The sequence below is a fragment of the Rhipicephalus sanguineus genome, chromosome 11 (genome assembly GCF_013339695.2).
Source record: "Rhipicephalus sanguineus isolate Rsan-2018 chromosome 11, BIME_Rsan_1.4, whole genome shotgun sequence".
Classification (NCBI taxonomy): Eukaryota; Metazoa; Arthropoda; class Arachnida; order Ixodida; family Ixodidae; genus Rhipicephalus; species Rhipicephalus sanguineus.
The window spans coordinates 64,756,959-64,777,438 of record NC_051186.1 but is presented as its reverse complement, the minus strand read 5'-3'; the positions used below and the strand labels follow the sequence as shown (position 1 = coordinate 64,777,438).

The 20,480-nt window shown below is 46.8% G+C and overlaps 2 long non-coding RNA genes across 2 annotated transcripts; both read left to right on the top strand.

The window, feature by feature from the left end:
• The first annotated feature begins 324 nt into the window (after nt 1-324).
• LOC119374736 (uncharacterized) lies at nt 325-2,715 on the top strand. The gene is made up of 3 exons (XR_007414389.1): nt 325-482; nt 979-1,048; nt 2,644-2,715. It is a non-coding gene; the product is annotated as an uncharacterized LOC119374736 (long non-coding RNA).
• Nucleotides 2,716-7,654: 4,939 nt separating this feature from the next.
• On the top strand, nt 7,655-19,856 carry LOC125756347 (uncharacterized). Its single transcript, XR_007414405.1, has 3 exons — nt 7,655-7,764; nt 10,837-10,938; nt 19,611-19,856. It is a non-coding gene; the product is annotated as an uncharacterized LOC125756347 (long non-coding RNA).
• Nucleotides 19,857-20,480: the final 624 nt, after the last annotated feature.

The following is a 20,480-nucleotide window of genomic DNA, read 5'->3' as shown; positions in this document are numbered from 1 at the left end:
CTTCGTAAAATTTATGGTGTTTGTATGCTTAATTCGTTGTGCTTTCAAGCATATATGAATCTCAATATATCAAACGTCGCCCAGTATATTCAACGGCGACAACTAGCGCCCATGTTTAAGGCTGCATTGCATAGGCGCAGATTTATTCTGTATACTGCGCATTCACACACGGTCCTGCTGAAAAAAAGTGTTGCGAAAGCACTAGCAATTTTGTAACAATACGATTTATGTTACATTGTTCTCGAAGGGCCGAAAGCTTTCTGTAGCTTTGCTCTCTGAGAGACGTAATTTTTTTTGGGGTCCACGTGTTTCACCTGTAGAATCGGCAAACGAGCAGCAGCTGTTTCCAGTGTCGGCGTAGTTTTGCGACATGAATATGCGTTATCATGCACGCACTTGCTCTTATATTCATGTCACTGCCACAGATACACTCTACGCACTAAGTACAAGCCAATATATCTCACGCAACCTATCTCAACAGAGTAAGTACCGTTAGAGCTCAGACAAACCATTACAAGTCATCATGTAAGCGTGAAAAGAAAACAGGTTTATACTGTTCCTTGTTCCCTTTAAAGCGCTACCGTTAAAAAAGAGGGAATTCAAGAATTTGCATAGTGATCTGTGCGTAAAAGCACGAATGTAAATTTACGCTATCAGTCCCACTCGTTGCTCGATAGTTTAAAGATTTTTCAGTAGATGGAATGTCTTCATTTTTCCATCTAGCTGTCAAAGTAAAATGTTTGAAATGTGTACAGGACTGAAAACTTCCGTGCATGTGGTAGTTATTTATTAGTAAATAAATAGCTTCGCAAGTTGTTCACAATATGAAGCTGGACGATAAAAACGGGACTCGTAGATTGTTTAAATGTTTCTACCATCTTTTGCTACACTCGATGAAGCCACCCGAACGGCATAATTGATCACTGTATTTGCAAAAGTGAAATTCTGATGAAATTGTTTACATTTACCTCTTAATAGGTACACATGGCGACAATGCACCCCATGTTGTATTTGTTCCTGTATACGCTTCTACTTCAAATATATTCTAGTAAGTACATTTGCGCGCGAAAACAAAAGCATTGAGCATTATAAACCATTATGAGGGCCAAATCTGTCAAGCACAGCGAGTGGCTTTACCTTTAAAAACGCCGTTGCAGTACCACTACAGACAGACAATCAGTGATTATTAGGGGTGTGAGAATATCGAAATTTAATGGGTCTACGCTAGTGCATATCTGTAGCGACATAAAAGAAAACGTTATTCTCGCGTACAAATAAAATACGCTAAAACTGTATCACAGCAAAGAAAGGGTGATATCGCACGTGGGGCCCTATAAACAGTCATATGCCTCTTATAATTTACATGTTTAATGAACGTTGTCGCTTTGTCTTGATGTTTTCTTAAGAGATCATCTGTTAGTCCCTCAACTGCGCCCACAAGCCGCCAAAGAATATTGCCTCGGTTATGTACTCTGTATGACAACAAAATATGTCAACAGTTGACTTCGAATGTAGTGACCAAGCCTGATTATCCACTTCTTGCAGTTCGTGCCTTTGCAATCGAATACACTGGAATAAAAAACGGTTTTTTACAGGTATAACAAACGCCAAAAATTTATTCATGCGCAACGATCAATATTTTTTTAACGAGCACTGCGCTTGAAGAAGGCCAGAATTTTCAAGTGCGAAAAATGCCGTCTTAAGGTAGCGCGGACGCGATCTCAGTAACAATTAAAGCCGCTCATATTGCCGCGATAGTTGAATGATTCAGTGCATTGATTGTGTAATGCAGGCCTTATTCGAAGTGAGCGCAGTTGCGTACAGCTACCTACATTGGCCTGAGAAAAAAAGCAACTTGGAGTTTTCTATTATAGATTTGTGTGCTACTTTACTTGCATAGGCAACTACGTTATGCGTTTACATAAAAGCATATATACGATTTGTTTTGCTTTCCTGCGTGGGTATCTTTCAAGCTCTATGGGAAGTGGGTACTTCTAATGAATACTTGGTCTGTTTGTTGATTGTGCTATTGCAAATGTAGAGTAACGTACCGCACACCTAGTAACAGCGTAAAACATTCAGACAATTATGAACGCGGTCAAATAGTCCCGGTGTGTAAATTGAACTCCACATAGACAGACAAAGTGCTTGTCGAGATTTGTTGACATTTGTGCACAAACACTTTAACGACATGAAAGTTTGCGCGAATAAGGACACGGCCAGAAGGAGGGGTGCCGGGACAAGCGCAAAGAAGCACTATTCGTGCAGTTCTGAGCCGTTATTCAGTTCCCATTGTAAACAAATAAACCAGGTGCTCAGTCATTTCAATTGGGCACATATCACAAAGTTGTCTTTCCGTAGAATGCTTGATAAAGTACAACATCAGGCACTCGTGGCGTAGGGCATGTTAATAACTAACCCTGCTGGTTTACGGCAATGGCCAATTAAAAAAAATTGTGATTTTGACTGTCCTATTTCTCGGGTGTCAAATTAATAACCCGCCAGAAAAAAACGTATGAATATGTACAATGACATCCGTAGAAGGGCATGAGGATACAAAGAAAAGTTATTAATCCGTCATAATTACGCCATTACGTTTAGCGAGACACATTTGCAAGTAGAAGTTATGCCTTCGTGCAACAGGCTCAGAGTGGAAGTTTCAAGAACAAGAGCAACAGTCAGCAAAAGAACCCACCAGCAAAGATATCAGAAAAGGTGAGTGAGCTATGTTATATACATATAGATAACAGTGCGAAGGCTGCGTTTCAGAAATATTTATCACAATGTAAAACCAGACGCACATAAAAACCAAAGGTTTCTGGCTTTTAGAAAGTGTATTTTAGGAGCACTGGGACACAGGGGAGCTATGCAGGATGGCCCGAGTTTGGGGCCGCCATTCGACAGAATCTTTCTTTTTTTCAATTTTGGGTGAGGAAGCGGAAATACACCACTCTGTAACCTATAATGTTTTGTGACATCGTTGTATGTGGTCATTCTGTCTTCCCACTCCTCCTCGTCTACCGCGCTGTGACATCTGGAGTGTGCTGAGCCAGCACTTGAGATCGCAGCTCGGTCCGTAAACCCTCGGGCCGCGTCTTGCACCGCCCTGTTGTTGCTGTCTTCTGCGAGGGTGTGAGCGGGTGTCCATGTAATGTATATATTTCTTTTGCGCGCTTCACCTCTCGCAAGTAGAATGCGTAGTGCCTCCGGGGAGATACGGCTCTTCGCAAAGTTTCTTAGTGCCGTCTGTGAGTCGCTCATTATCACAGTTGAGTTTGTCTGAGCTAGCGCGAACGCTTTGGCTCCCTTTCCCGCTGTCGCGTTACTTGTGCTGCGTACCGTCGCGCAGGTTTTACAGCGTTTGCCGCCATCGATTACGGCTGCCGTAAACCCCCGTCTGTGCTTGTATCGAGCAGCGTCTACGAATACCGCGTCCTTTTCGTTGCCGAGCTTTTTTTTTTAGATGCGAAGTATCTTAAAGGGCCCCTCACCGGGCCACATAGCAAATTTTAGTTAGACGCTGGAAGTCATTGTATGCCGAATGAAGAGCAGTTTGCCGCAAGAATTTTTCAAATCGGTTCGTTATAAGTTGAGAAAAACAATAATTTGTAGCGGCGCGAAACCATGATGCGAGGAGGTGAGCTGCAAACCCTTGCCGCTCGCCCCGTGTAGCCTTCACAAGCCAAATCCCTTCCCTGCCCTCTTCGGCACGCGAGCGGGAGGATCACATAACGCATACGCATGAACACGTCATGCGCACACAATGTCACGAACGCATGACGTGCCCGAACCAGCCCGAGCCCCCGAGACGCGAGCGGTGTTGTGGCGGCGTTCTTTGCGCTTCGTCTCTGCAAGTTATGCCGAATGCGCCCTCGCCGATCACTTGGCTTTCAACCTAATACTGAACACAAAAGCTGCGACATTTGTACGGACGCGAGACTAGCGGTGTGCCGCATGAACATCTAGTTAGACGCGGGAGGATAAATGAGCCTAATAAGCGCTGGAACGCGGTGGAAAATTAGTTTCGTTGTAAGGGGTGGCGTCTGCACGATGCGCAAAGAGCGAGAACACGAACGCGTGCAAAACGGAGGCAGATTAGTCTCGAATCTCGCTGCGATTCGCAGTAAAAATTAAAAAACGACAACGCACACATTCCGTTTGTGTGTTTTATTATTGTTCTCAAGTTTTATTCATCCATTCAAGCAACAAATTACGCAAGCTACACGTCGTGTCAAATATTTATCGCAGTGTCACGTGCTACTGTTGGCGACGTCAGAGCACAGTCGTCTACGTAGAGGACCGACGTCACAGCACTACCATCTACGCAGGGCCATCTTCTCATGTACGTCATCCCCTCATTCTCTAAAGCGCGCGCCCGTGAGAGGAAGGGCAAGCAGCGTTCACCTTGAAATTTGACCCATTTCCGCGGCGCGTAGCGTTGCGAATTTTGGCAGACGTGTTCGTGAACGCCCAGTGTATGCATTGCGCTCGTTAGCTCAAAATTGTCAAACCTGGTGAGGGGCCCTTTAAGGCGGAGCTCAATCCGGTGGTGGTGGTGTGCGGCGTGACCACCCTTACTGCGCATGCGCATACCCTCTCCACACACCTCCTCTCCACTCACCCTCTCCCCTTCCCCTCTCACTTTCCCTCTCCCCTTCCTATCTCCACTATCCCTCTCCCCTCCCCTTTCCACTTTCCCTCTCCCCTCCCACTCTCCCCCTCACCACTTTCCCTCTCCCCTTCCTCTCTCCACTTTCCCTCCCCCATCCCCCCTCTCCCATCCCCCTTTCCACTCTTCCACTGAAACGCGGGCTAGACATGCCGAAATTCTCTCCTGCGCAACGCCGCGATGAGCTCGAGCGCATGCGCGTCCCCTCCCCTTCTCCCTCCTCTCCTACGCTGCCCCCCTCTCGCCCGCCTGTCGACCGCGTTCCCCGCTCGCCCTGTGAGAATTAACGGCCGGGCTAGATGGAAGATACGACGCGCGTAGCGTCCCTCTTCGCGTTCCACGACGCGAGGTCGGTAGCATGCCCAATGAACGCCAACGAAACGCGATCGTGCAAGTGCTCCGGCTTCGCATCGCCTCATGGTCCCCTTTAGCGGGAGATGGTGTAATTTTATTTCATTCCCTCTGTTCTCTCGTCTGTCCATATTGTGTTTTGGGTGCATCTTCTTTCATATGAGAGGTATTATCATTTCCCTCGTCTCTCTTTTGATGTCCACCTTGACGCCATGTTGTGTGGGATGGCCTATGCCTAGTCACTCTAGGATATGTATTTCTGCTCGTGTCTTAGAGAGGCGTTCATATTGTGCCGTACGTTGCGCTTAGCGGCGATCAAACACATTGCGGCGATCACTTCGCGGCGATCAAAGAAGCGAAAACAACCATTTCTCATAGTCGACGATTTTAGCGTAGAAGGCGAACCTTGATAACGGTGTTGGAATGGCCCTCAGCCAGTGCTCACCTGTAAGTGATTGCAAAAGAGTATCTTAGATCGAGGTCTTCGTCATATCGGTTGTGGTGGTTGTGATTATCTAACGTGAATTGTGGCTGCACCGTTGGTTACCTGCTTTGCACTAGTTCCATAAACCTTACACATGTGCTAATATACCTTAGCAAGCTAATGTCTAGTTTTGCTCTTGCCCTCAGAAAGAGCTGAAATAACTCTGCTTACACTTAGTTTCGACAAAAATGTTCTTGCTTCAGGGTGAGTGTCGATGTAACATCGGATCATTATAGGCTACCTTTGCACGTCAGTTTAGGCGACGTACCGTGTAATCCTACGCGATGTACATAACGACTACATTTACACATATGCGTTGAAACGCCTCGGAAGACTTGTCTTAAAGCCACAAAATGACGCATACGCAAATACTCGCTGACTAATTCGCCTGAAATCGATTCCCACGATACGTGAGACCAGCGAGAATATTTTCTTTTTTTGATGAGAGAGAGAAAGAGAAGCGGAAGGCAGGGAGGTTAACCAGAAGGTTGTATCCGGTATGCTACCCTGCACTGGGGTTTGGGAATAGGGGTAGAAAGAGAGAGAGAGAAAAAAAATAAATAATGAGGGGGGAAAAACAATCACAAGCACACACGAGGGCGTTCCACTCAGAGGCACTCTGACAGGCCAGTAGATAGCAGGAAGCCTAGTTGCACTTGTAAAGCATTCTTCTGCGACGTTATGTCAGGAAGATGGCATCGTAGTCTTTCTTCTAATAGAGGCTGGTCGTCTAACTTGTTGAAAGCATGACAAAGGGATTGTCTCTGTGTGCTATACTCCAGACAGTGGCACAGAACATGTCAAATTGCTTCTTCGTCGCCGCAGTGTTCACAGGCGGCGGTGTCGGCCATCCCTATGCGGAACGCATACGCCTGGGTAAACGGGACGCCCAGTCATAATCTACACAGAACGGTAGCGTCTCCTCGGCAAAGTCTTGATGGGAGTCGAAGGCTTAACGTGGGATCAAGGGAGTGTAGTCGTGTATGCATGAAATGTGGCTCACTCCAATTTGACATGGTGCAGTGGCGAGAGAACATGCGAGGCTTCCGAGCAGCGGCTGTCCTAGAAAGAGGTATCAACAGGTCGCGGTCCTCTGTATGGGCTGAACGGGCAGCTTGATCGGCCCGTTTATTACCGATAATCCCACATTGACTTGGTAGCCATTGAAATATAATACGGCGTCATTTCTCGGTTAGGTGGTGTAACATCTCAGCAGTCTCAAATACCAAATGTTCGTGCGGACCGCGGCGTAAGGTTGACAGTAGAAACTGCAGTGCCGCCTTGGAGTCACAGAAAATCGCCCACCTTTTTCCCACTTGGTCGTAAATGAAAAGCAGCGCGGCGCGAAGCGCTGTGAACTCTGCTGCTGTCGATGTTGGGTGAGCCGTCCTGAACTTGATAGTTGTGGCGATCGTTGGAATCATGACCGCCGCTGTTGAGCTGCCCGGTAGGACGGGTCCGTCGGTGTAGACGTGAGTCTTATTACTTCTCGTACAATAGCACTACAGCGAGCTGTTTAAGAAATGGCGCTGACAGAACTTGTTTTTTCTGGACGCCTGGTACTGTCAGGTTGATGATTGGCTGTTTCAGGCACCACGGAGGAACTGAAAGTCTCGCCGCCGGCGCGAAGCCAGTTGGTAGATTCGCCGTGTGTGGTTACTGTTCGGCAAAAGGAGGTTCGTGGTCTTTCCGCTGGTAGAGAGGCTACGTGGTGGTGTGGAGGCCGGGCAAGATGTCTTATGCGGGTCCTCAGCGCTTCAACCTCGATATGAGTCTTTACGAGGTGGTCCTTGGCGATGGCTATGGTCGCCACTGTCAAGGCACTCTGAGGCAGACCTAAACAATTGCGGAGGGTCTGGACCTCACAAGTGGTAGCACGCGTCGACTTTTCTTGTTTGCGTTAGTTAATGCTGGCAAACTGTAGTCTTTGATGCGTTACTCTTTTTTTCATGTTTAATCTCGGCCGTGGCGGCCGCATCTCGACGGCGGCAAAATGCGCGAGGCTTGCGTATTTAGATTTAGGTGCGCGTTAAAGAACACCACGTGGTCGACATTTCCGGAGCCCTCCATTTCGGCGTCCATCATAACAATATCGTTATTTTGAGACTTAAATCCGCAACAATTATTGTAACGTTTTTTTCATGCCTGCCAGGACCTTCCTGCTCGAGGAATTGTTCGCATGGTTTTAAGTTTTCTTGTATGGCGGACTGTACAAAATGCATCCCGTGCAGCCATTGCAATGTATGCAGCTGCGAATGCGGTAAGTGTAATGTACATTCAATTTAAACACTCTGTTCCAGGTTGGTAAAAATACAGGGCGGAATAGCCTTTTCAATATAATCCCTCACCTTTTCGTTGTGAATAGAAATAGTGTACTATAAAATGGAATTTCTTAAAGGGGTCATCAACCACTTTTCCAAGTAATGATCTAATGGCCTCAGTATCGGAGTGTACTGCCTCCCGAATCGATTGCCGCAAAAATTTCTCGAATCCGTCAAGAATCAGCGGAGTTACGGGGGTTTGGCGCACGCTCCCAGCGCTTTCTCTCTTTTCTCGTGCCGACGAGCGCACTGGAAGCTAGACAGGGAGGGATGGCATGGGGGAAAGAAGTTACGCCAGCGCGCGTCATGAAACGCGATCGCTCTCCCGCTGTGATTCGCTTGCGCGAGTGCGGCTACCGTGTACTGAGGAGTGCGGCGCCGGCAAGTGGCGGCACCCCGCGGCAAGAAGCGCATCTGATCCGAACGCCGCTCTCGATTTACGTCGGCTATCGGCCAATAAGCATGCTATGTCTCTTGCGACGTACAGCGGACAGACGCCCCGCCCACCGACGAGAGTGAGAACCGGCCTCTGTTTGAAAAGAGGGTGCCTGGGGAAACGGCAACTTCGCGCTCCGCTTGTGGCCATTACGCGGCGCGCACGACTGTAATATTTGGCAGAGCAGTTCATAGCCGTGTCAGCTTTCCGCAGGATGTGTTTTTTCAATCAGCCCAAGGGGTGCTTCATGACCCCTTTAGAGATTAGCATTCTATTACTCAGAAATCCACAAATGTTAAATAGAGGTGGAGATAAATTCATTTATTTCCGGCACTGAGCAGCTGAAGTTTCAGAAACTTTTTCGTGCGTCGTCCTGCAGTTTATGGAAGTGCATGCCAGTTCGCGATCACATGGCGGGGCTTAGCTATATCGCTGTGCATATAATGCTGTCGGGTGTAGATATGGGCGTCAGAAAACAGACGTGAAGAAATAAACATTATTTCTTCCTAGCATGTAATTACTCGCAACTCGGGCGTGAACAACACATTTGTTTGAGACTTCTGATAGCATACAGGCGTCGCGTTGTACGCGCTATTGGTAAAAGATTATGTAGCAAGATACATCTCTGCCCTACGTGTTGTGAAAGATTAATTTGATTTGCCCGTATTACATGTTTCGGTGTTCACAAGTGATATCTTCTCCGGTATTTTATCGCATATCGAATTTTTTGCGCCCTGATGATTGTACAGAGTTGTACTTTCTTCTAATGGTTGCGCTGAGTCTCTGAGTAGAGTGCAAAGTGACGCATGTTTATTATTTCCAGAAATAAACCCTGTATATGTGTCTCACGAGGAAAAAACAACAACTCATGAATCCGTTAGCACTATTGAATGGACCAGGTTGCTATCAGTTCAGGAACACAAACACCTTGGTGCATTTCACATGTATTCTTATTCGCAGCCATCAGATCATTTGCGTCACAAATACATTTGATTATGCTCGAGGTTTCCTGCGCAGGGACAAAAAGAAGTTACCAGTGGGGCTAATACACAACTATATACGTCAATATACGACCTAAGATTACCCTTGTGCCGTGTGGGTCCGTGGACGGCATGTGATATGGCCAATTTAGAAAAAATTCGAAACCTGGCTGTTCGGTTTGTTTCTTCGGTATATACTAGAACCCCCGCCGCGACGCGGTTACCCAGGGAGCAGGCACCGCCATTGTTGTGAGGGACTCCGATGGAGGAACGGCGGTGGAGGCCACCGGCTCCGGCGCCGCCGCTATTGACACCACCACCACCTCCGTTGTTGCGGCAACCGATGTCGTGCCGCAAGGAGCAAGGGACCAGATGTACGCCGACTGCTATGCCGAAGAGTTCCCGGCCACGTACCACGAGGTGCTTGGGCACTATAGGAAAGACCGCAAGATATATCCGGAACCCCACGTGCGTCTGGACAGGTCGCAGGCGGTTGACCTGAGGCGGCTGCAGACGGGTACTTTCACCAACCCCTACCACCTGCACCTCCTGTGGCCCGCGCTGCACCCATCGCCTGGCTGCCCGTGGTGCGAGCACGGACGGGCCGATATGGCCCATGTACTTTGGGAATGCGGAAGAAATGAAGATACACTACGAGGAAGGATGAGGACACCTGAAGGACCCTCTGAAGCGGGGCGCCTTGCTGAGCAATGGCGAACCGCCCTTCTCAGCGAGGCCCCCGAAGACCAGGAGTGGGCCGTCCAGCGGGCCAGGGCCGTCGCTGAGGACCTCGAAAGATGTTCCTCGAATGGCGGATCCCTGGCAGCCTAGCCCCGGGCACAATATCAACCGTTGGGCAAATAAAGTTTATTCAACTCAACTCAACTCTATGTTTCCAGAGAAAAATAAAGGCTCTGTTTGGAATCGTAGAGAAACCAATGCAATATCGCATATTGAAACGTTTTCATAACACATTTCATACAATAACAGGCACAAACCCTCGGCGAAATTTTGTCATACCTGATTATGATTCTTTACGTTTGGAACATGCACATAAGATATAGGAAATATCCTGCGAACCTGAAACCCTTAAATTTTCATTTTTCGCACAACAATAGGTCAGCAGAATAAGCCGCCATCCGATATTGCAGGGATTACGTCACATGGTGTTTTTTTTTTTTTTTTTGGTTCACTACACGCGCTCAAGTAGTGTATTTACGAAGTTGTGTGAGTATGAGAGCGCAACGTGAACCCATTTTTCAGGTACGCTCGATGATGTTGTCACTCTGAGCCCCCCTCCCCTCATTGTTATTCACATGGGCGCTATGGGTACTGTATTGAATAAATAAATAAATAAATAAATAAATAAATAAATAAATAAATAAATAAATAAATAAATAAAAATCAATAAATAGGTGTGGTTCTTTTTTTGTAACTGCTGGATAGTACTACAGCAATACTTCACTCTATGTTACGTGATGTGATAGATGTCTTTGTCTTCTGACGACTCGACCATATTATTTTATAGTGGCAACATAATTCCGCGCTTTGCGGTTTTGATCACCTGATGTCGTTGAACCTTTCTTTCGTTTTAGTTAGAGATCGCGATCCCTGCGCTCCACTGCGACGGCATGACTGCGGTAATATGCTTGAAGTGAAGTGCAGCGTTTATAAAAATGGATGCGTCTGTTATTGCGGTAAGGACATTGTAATTCTTTGTAAAATGACGGAAAGGAAATATTTGAACTGATCAATTCAGATTCTTGAATATATCACCAGGCTAGCCTTTTTTCACCCTGATAATCATTCTGGAAACTTATTTTTCATTCCTTCACGGGTATTTCTGTGCATTAGCATGAAGCGCCATATATTTGCAGTGATTGTCCCAGGGGCGCTCTTTGGCCATCATTGGCCCTTGCGCCACAAAACAACACATATCATCGTTCCAGGGGTTGAATGTAGAACAGATATGAACAACCTCCGCGCAATGCAAAAGGAGACAACTGCCAGTTGCACGATTGCCGCAATTATACTTAAGGTTACAAACATGCGCAATAGTATACTGCGGGTACGCACGACTTCATTTTTATCAAGAGAGCTACTTCTTTCCGTGCTGCTTATTTAGGTATTTCTCAAGCATAACCAAGCGTCACTTGTTTTCACACGTTCTATATGTGAAACCGGATCGTAAACAACCAGATGTGTGTTATTTTGTGAACATTGACTAATGAACTCTGGAAGCTCAATTTCAGAGAAAGTTTGCCACACGTTTGTTGTGTAGAAAGTTTGCGCGTTAAAGTACTTCACTCAGTCATCTGCCGCTGAAAGAAAAGGAGCAACATAATGAAGAAAGTAGGCCTAATAGCTTCCTACCTGCTCAGTTTTTCTTATATGTTTTCTTATGGATTCTTATTTTGAATTTTTTCTGATTATGAATTCTTATTGGTATTTGTGTTCACATCATGGCAACAGCGAGGAGGCGGTGTACGTGGACGCCGCGCGATACCCAGAGGGAAGGTGTGCTCACGCGATCGCAGTTGTGAATCACACGGGCAAATGCATCGCGAGCGCCACGGTGCGTACGAAACACATAGAGGCGGCCGAAGAGGCGGCGATCGCTCTAGCACTGGTCGCGGCACCGGAAGCTGCGGTCGTGATCAGCGACTCGCAGGCTGCCGTCCGTGGCTTCGCGCGCGGCCGCATCTCGTGGCAGGCGGCCCGCATACTTCAGACTCGCTATGGAAGCAGGGACGGCGGCGACTTTCGAGGAACGATGGCCCCGACGTCACCGTCCTCGCATTCAAAAACCGAAAATGCGACGGTCTTTCTCCTGTGGACCCCGGCTCACACCAGCGTCCCGCTTGCAGGCAACCAGGCGGCCCATACCGCGGCTCGAGGTCTCACTCACCGAGCCGCGGCTGACTCCATCCCAGAGAGAGTAAGAACACAACAGCAACCGGAATGGTCGTGGGGCGATCGCCTGACCACATTCAGCGACATCACACAACATTACAGACTAAACAGACGCAAATACCCTCCACCACACGACAAATTAAACAAAAGACAGGCCGTAACTTGGAGATTACTACAAACAGACACTTACCCCAGCCCGGCGATCCTACGCATCTGTTATCCGAGCTTGTACCCGACGGACGCGTGTAAAGCGTGCGGGGAAAGAGCCACACTGCGGCACATGCTTTGGGAATGTGCCGGGAGAGTTAATGTCGCTGCCGCCGCTCACTTCGCGACGCATGTTAGACAGGGGCGAATTGCTACCACCGCGCGAGGGCAGGGGCCGACCGCCGCCGCGGCTGTGGTCACTGCTGAGGATCGGCTGCGTCGGCGTCGCTGCCGCTGGGAGGCGGCACTCACCAGCGACAAGCTGACCGACCAACTTTGGGCCGTCCGGCAAGCCGAGGATGCCGCCCGGGTGCAAGGGCTTCAAGCCGTCACCTGACGCCATCATCGACGGAGAGTGGGACGGGACAGGGGTTAATCCCCTCTTCCCCCCGCCTCGTCCGGACTTTTAATAAAGTTTATTCACTCAAACACAGAAACGACTTTTAGGCGCAATTATTTGCTTTTAACGAAGAAACAAGCCCCTAGAACTGTTCCGCTTACATATAGATTGCGTAAAACGAACTCCAGAATGGTTCGTAGCAAAGAAGGCGTGTGGAAAAAGAAATAATTTCACGAGGTTGTTCATAAACTACCGCACAATACATGTAGTTCACGTCCAAGGAAATTAGGCCAGAGGGTTATTTTATCGTTTTAGGCAATAGGTCTCGAACACGCGTCCCGCGGCTTCACATGGCATGAAGTGCTGTGACACTGCTAAATAGTACATGCAATAGTTTCTCGTTTATTGCATTTAATAGCGCTTTGTTCGGGTAAGCTACAGAGACGGGACTGGTCTCAGTTTTTTTTTTTTTTTTTTTCGTGAGGCACCCCATGCGGCCACTATGCGTTGAAACATCACCGTGGAACTATTCGCCTCGTGTGCCATCGATGGCTGCGCTGCGAAAGGTGATCCCGTGACGCAGGCAAGGGGGGTTCTGCTTTCGTCGTCTGCTAGGTTCTGGCTAGAACAGCTGCATTTTCACTGTAGTTCGCTCGCGTTGCGCGTCTTTCCTCGACTTCTAGCTGTATTTTCTCCTATTGATAGTTCTATGGATGGTTTGCAGCATTACAGGAGGTGAAAAATCGCTTACATTTAATGTATCTTCAATATACCCGCAGCCATTGCGGTCAAGATCATGCACCCGAGTTAGTAGTATAACTCACTGGACTGGGTGGCGTTGCAATATCTTGCGTGAAAGCACGAACATTTCGCCAAGTGAGTTACCGAAAGTCTACGCATCTTCGGGAGCGGAGCGTGACCCATAGTAGCTTATTCGCAAAGCTTAGTGTTGTAAAAACAGCACTTGAGTTCAGAGTGTCGGAACGAAATGTTTTTCGTTTCGGTTTTAGTTTCGTTTCACCCCAAAAAGTTCCGTTTCGTTTCTGTTCCGGAACGAAAAAAGAAACGTTCCGTACTGGTTCGTAACGGTTTTTTTTCTTTGTATAAAAAAAGAAAGTATGAAGAAGGTAAAGCAATCATTAAAAAAACATTGGATTTGTGATGTAGTTACTTGCTCTCCTCTTCAAGTGGGACAAGGGTAAAACGCGTTCATCAAAGGAGCGGAAGCAAGTGTACCACGTATTCCTACCAACTAGCACAAACCAGTATTCATTTCAAAGTCATAGTATTTATTTTCTCACAAGAAAAATACGATTTTTTTTAGTTGCCTTAATTCTTTGTGTCAAGGGAGTGACCACGATCTCATAAGCAGCACGTCATTGAGTGTACTCTCTCATGTGCGAGACCGCTGTTCTGATAAAAACATCGCCAGGCCTGCGTGAAAGACGCAGCAAGTCACAGCAAAATCTAGAAGAGCGGACGTTGTAGAGCCCGTTGTTATCTCTTGGGGAAACTAATATAAGTAAACATGCAACGTACCCACTACGTCATAAATCGTCGCAATTTTTCTGAAGTAGCGAAGTTCCCACTATGCCATTTTTCTTCATTCTTCGGAGAATCGCGGTACCCGCTACACATCTGTAAGGCATTACCTGCACTTTGTGCTGTGGCTGATAATGAAGAATTATGGCTGAGCACTTTGCAGTGGGTGGGAAGGAGTGTTGCGGAATGCGCGCCTCCATTCGGTTCCAATTCCAATCCGGGGAATTAGAACTTGCCGCAATTCTATTCCTTTCAATTCCTCGGAATGAAAAATAAAACTCAGCCCATGGGCACTCAGGGAATGGCCTGGCAGTCCGATTCCATTCCTGTAATTCCTCAACGTAGGAAATGCATCTTGGTAGTTTTATCGAGTTAAGAATGAACGCCCCACAAAGCTGATGTCATCAAATGCATAAAGAACTGCAAAAGTACGCAAAACACGTTGCCAAGGTCGAGGAATAGTAGCTTGGTGGCATATATCGTGCAGTACAACCACCCTACTAATTCCCATAGGGGCAGTTCTCCTGCTACCGATAGTATTTGCGTGGTCAACATGTTTGAACGAATGGCGGTGTTTCAATATTGTTTAAACAAAAATCTGGTAATGCTAAAATGACGAGATAGCGTATTTTTATGCTGACAAAAGCGCCTTTGCATCGAATACGGAACACTGGGCCGCACTGCCCGTCAGCACTCACGCTTGTCAAGCGCGCCTCGCAAGCATGGATGGGGTGAGGATAACTTTGTGTTCGCCTGTGCGCAGGTATGCAATGTCTTCCTAGTCGCAAAGGTTATTTACGTGTGTCAGGTAGTAAACTGCTCGTGAGATAAACATCATGCTGCGCATAGAGTATTCGCCACTTTCGGGTGGGGGTATCAATGGGAACCAACGCGCAGGGGTAATTTGTTTCTCCCTTCGGTATCTGCTGGGATAATGCATTTGTTTGTACACTAACTTATGCCTCCGTTTGTTGTAGGCGCGCTGCTTATAAATGTACCGTGCTTGTAATCAGCTAAGCCATTTTAAAAATACTGCTTTATTGTTAACTTGCGAGGCTCTGACTTACTAACGTTTGAAGCTTGAAAAACAGCACGTAGACGAAAATGTCCTCTATTTTCGGAAAAAGACGTAATTCCATTCCCGTTCCATTCTTCCGAGCGTTGTCCCCATTCCATTGCGGGGTCGCGAAAATGTTGAAGATTCCGGAGACACTCCAATTCCGGAGTGGTAACTCCGCAACACTGGTGGGAAGCATTAAAGCGCACACTCTTTGCGCTATTAGCATTGTGTGATGACTGGTTGTTATTTTACTTTTCTGCCACCCCTATATTACATATGTTAACGCGATTCCTTGCCCTACATGACGCCTGTGTAGAGTATTTTTGCGATGGAGTTATAAGCGCCAGCGTGACACTGTGATGGAAGACCCGACTGCCACGCAGAAGGTGCGGATCCTAGAAATTTGTTTCTCATTTAATTTTTTCTTATACCACGCGATAGGGGTCACGTACACCGGCGGCTGCGGACAACTATGCAGCCAAAGTCGGCTGTTGTGATCTCATAACAGCTTTCACTGTAACAAACTTCAGTGCCGACAATGCCCTCTCCACTTTGGCCTGCTTGACAGGCGCGCAAAAGTCCACTTGCGTTAATATGAACATCTCTGGTTGCCACTGTTCTCGTTTATCGCACTATTTCAACATATCGTTGCTTTGGATTTCCTGTCTGAGGTACGCGCTAATACTATACCCTGAGATATGCTCACATTGCATGAGCTCAGTTGTTCCGGATTGCGAAATTTTCTCGTGAACCGAAAAACGATTGAAAAAATTTCGGTTTCCCTCCGGAACGAAGTAATAAATAACGTTTCGGTTACGTTTTCGTTCCGGTCAAAAATATCGTTTTTTTCGTTTTTCGTTTTCGGTTTTCGTTCCGTTCCGACACTCTGCTTGAGTTGTACGAAAACTCACACTTCGCTCAAAATTGTAGTCATGTGGACCGGTGTACACAAAGCCTATGCCGACAAAATGAAATTGATAACTTCATGGACCAGTGGGTTATTGAAGAAAACTAGCGTGGATTGGCCAAATTGACACAATGTATTAAAACTTGTTACGCGTACTATCGGCGCCGAACGAAACACCTGCAGTTGTGCGCGTGGTACATTTCGCACCCTCGTAGTTAGAGATAGATAGGCTCATGCGGTTCGCCACTCGTGCACCACATTGATGCTTTCGATCGCGAAGGGCTGCCTAACCGGGTGTGTGCGCCTCTGAGTGGTGATGGCAGGACGGCGCGCACTCTACGGTTGCTAATGCTTAGGACGTACTCCGCTGTTCGTGTTTTATTTGACGCCGATAGTACAGCTTGACCATAAAGAAGAGAAAGAGTGCCCTTTCCGACCCTCTTTTTGGACCCTTTTGCTGATTACTGCAATTCTTTACCATGCTGTTAAAATAGTGAGTATTATTACGCACAATGATCGCATCACCCTCTATCAGGGGCCAAGTGTTGAGAGCGACTGACGCAGTTTTATTACAGATGCATATTATTAAGAGTTTCCCATGCGAAAGCTTTGTATCTATCTACTTTAGTATAATTTCACTAATTCTGTTAGGCATATATCATCGTAAGTACGCAAATGTACGACACAACAGAAAGAAAATACGAACACAGATGCCTGTGTTCGTCTTTTCTTCCCGTTGTGTCGCGTCGTAGCGACACTTGACACCAAACAGCAACTGCCCAACATTCAACTCTGTTGAGCATACCTTGATGACCATCAACGAGTCAGCAAACATCGATATATTAACCTATTGTATCTAATATGTTGCATAAAAGAACTCCGCACAACCTGTCAATATCTCATATCACCGTCGCGCATCCCTTTTTTTCCTCGTGCTCCCAACCATTTTATTGTCTTGTTTAAGTTTGAAGCACTTACGATATGCTTACACAGTAGAACTTGTATGTAATCACAGCTTGCTGTCTGTAAGAATAACTTGACTTATTTGAATGACATCGCACGTCTCTTGCAATGTGCCTAAAACTCCGAACACAGAATCGAACTGATAGAGCAAGCTTGGCAGCTGAACAGGGGCAGCACGCTGCATACATATATTGCGCTATAACGCAGACACCGAAGCCACAGCCCAAACTCTGAAGTCAGTATCGAATACGGGCCGCGGAAGGTCATTTTGAGTGCACCACAGCCACCGAACAGTCAGGAAAAAAATTTGCAGTTGCTTAGCGCGTCTATGCCTGGATATACGTAGCGTTAGCAAAGGTTCAGCTGATTATTCTTAGCTTTCCAGATTGTCTAGAATTATTAGGCTTCTTCTGTTCATTCTTCGTACGTTGAACCGTTAATTGCCAGGCAACTACTTCGGGATCCGATGAGATAAGCTTCTCGGCTCTTTTGCGCCTTCGAGCAGCACTTGTGCTTTCCTTCTCCATGGCGTTATCCACCTGCGAACGCCAGTCAGAGGCGCTATCAAGCGGCCCCAGCGCAGTGTCAGACGGCGAGTGCACAGCGAAGGCGAATAGCTGCGCGCGCGCCGGCGCCACTGTGTCTATGGCTACGACGTCACTCCTCTCGAATGCGGCGCAGACCAGCAGCGGCGAGCCGCGCGCGGCAGTGACGGAGTCTGCGCGCGCGCCGGCGCCAGCGTGTCTGCCGCGCCTACGACGCCACTCCTCACGAACGCGCAGACCAGCAGAGGCGAGCCGCGCGCGGCGGCGTGGGAGAGCGCGTGAGATGCTAGTTTTGGTGACCCAGCTGTGTGACATCACTGATCCTCGCGCATGCGCAGCACGGCTCATGACCCTCCACGCGAAATCGGCTCCGGCTAGGCAAGTGCAGCTAACGCTACCATAAATCAATACTATACATGGACATGTACATATTGATGGCTAGCAAACGGCATTAGGAGCAATCGACACTGCAAGTGCCCATGTCGGCAACTCCGCTCGATTACGCGGAACATTTTGCTTGAATGTTCAATGCAAGTTATTTGATGAATTTGACCACTAACGCTTCAGTAACTCGGGCAGGGCGGACCGGCTGGTATTATCGAGCAGCCTTCACGTAGCGAGCGCGCCCGCGAAGAACGGCACACGAGTCCTCCTGCTGACGTCACAAGAGAGATGGCACCACTCAACGATCTAGGGCAGAATATTTCAAGATCGGCGTCGACATTTTAGCCATTGTGGAAATAAAGACCGATATGTTTTTTCGACCCTGACGTCAAATAACCTTCAGAAATGACCCATATATGGGATATCGGAAATGCGCTCTTCAAAATGGCACGTTAGGTGACGTTTTATTCAAGGGGAGAAATTCGGCTTTGTTGGTAAGACATTAGAAAAAATTTGCAGCGCAAAATAACAGAAGGACGAGAAGGGAGGACACAACACGTGCGCTAATTTGTCTAATTTTTTTCTAATTTTGTTCAAGCTTTCTCCGCCTCCCCCCCCCCTCCCCCTCTTTCACCATGTTCACGGTCCCGGCGCTTGTGGGGCTAACTTTCGGTACTGCGGCCGGCTAGCTTTATTTCAGGCCAGCTTTACACCAACCAACTTTATAGCCAACTTTATTACAGGCTCCTATTAAGTCAGCAAAAGACACTGTTTGTCTGATTGCGATTGTAATATTTCCTTGAACAATGACCTTTCGTAACAGCAAAATGCGAAGTAAATCACCTCATGTTTGAACTTGTAAATGCCAAATAAAATAGAAAAGAAGTGTGGGCATTTTTCTTTCCTGCCCTTGCGAAACCGTGTGCTACATCAAAAAATAAAATGTACCAACTAACCTGTAGAGCTACCGATGACAGGAGGAACCGAGCAAAAGTTATATCGTGTTCGTAAAATTTTCTGCGCTCCAAAATTTGTCCACTGTACTAACTGTAAATGCATGTATGTCGTGCCCCAGTGACCCAAACCAATATCAAATTCCTAGAAATACGCGTCCTGGTATCGTGGGTGTTATGGCGCTGTGCGCTAAGTGCGAGGGCGTGGGCTCGATACCGGGCCAAGGCAACCGCATTGTTTGAGAAACAATATGCTCAAGCACCCGCATACAAGCACCCATCTACCCCTGTGTACTCACGGAGAAGCCGTTTCCTCCCTAAAACATTCTTCCAGCGAAAGCCGCCATCTAAAAACTCAACGCTTACGCATCACCAGACAACTTCCCAAGGTATGACGACTCCCGATGGAGACTCTGGGTATATTTTTGTTAGTGCGATAGAACATTTCTAACATAACTTCACGCAAGAAAAGAATTATGTCTAAGGAAAAACACTTAGACTGAAACTGGCATAACAACATTATGGACTAATGTGCTAACCGTAACTTTTTTACAGGGATTGCGCCACTGCGGCAGATGAAAGGCGGCTTATTTTTGGTGTAATGCATATTGCAGGCAGTACAACTCATACAAGCTTTCGTAGGAACACGTCTACTAATAATAAAGGCTAGTTTAGAGAAATAATAAAAATGAATCAATGAACTATGCCGAAACGATAGTGCAAATAAATTTACGGATTAATTGGATAGATGCAAAGTTTGTTCATCATCATTTGCTTACATATATATCTAAATATTTATATTTTGTAATCTTATTAATTTTGCTACGGTTGCCATTGGAACGTTTACGTTGCACAGGTGATTCCAATTCAGTTTATACTACAGGACCTCCTTGTGCATATCCTTATCTTGTAGAGTTTATTGTGAAATAAAAAGATTGATTGATTGATTGATTGATTGATTGATTGATTGATTGATTGATTGATTGATTGATTGATTGATTGATTGATTGATTGAACGACGCAGCGTTAACAAACAGGCTTTGACAGCTTTGACAGCGGGAACGCGGCAACTAAAAGAGGTAAGTAACCAAGCTTGAGCAGCTAGTTCACGTTGGCTGCAAAGGAAACAAGGACTTGGCGAATTACTTGTGATTAACTACTTAATTGAGACTTGCTCTAAAGGCAGAAATTGCGTGCACCCTAATTTATTTATTCTCACCTGTGCATAAAAGATATGCATTCCTGATTTCCGGTAACCGAAGAAATCGCATTGTGATATTTCTTCCTTTCATTTTTTCTCTAAATGATCACAAATGAATAAACCTTAGCTTCTTCACTTTTAGATTCTGTACTCGTAGTAAGTAAGTAGATTCTCGCGACCATGAAATAGGAACGTGATAAATATACTTGTAACATGGAGATAAC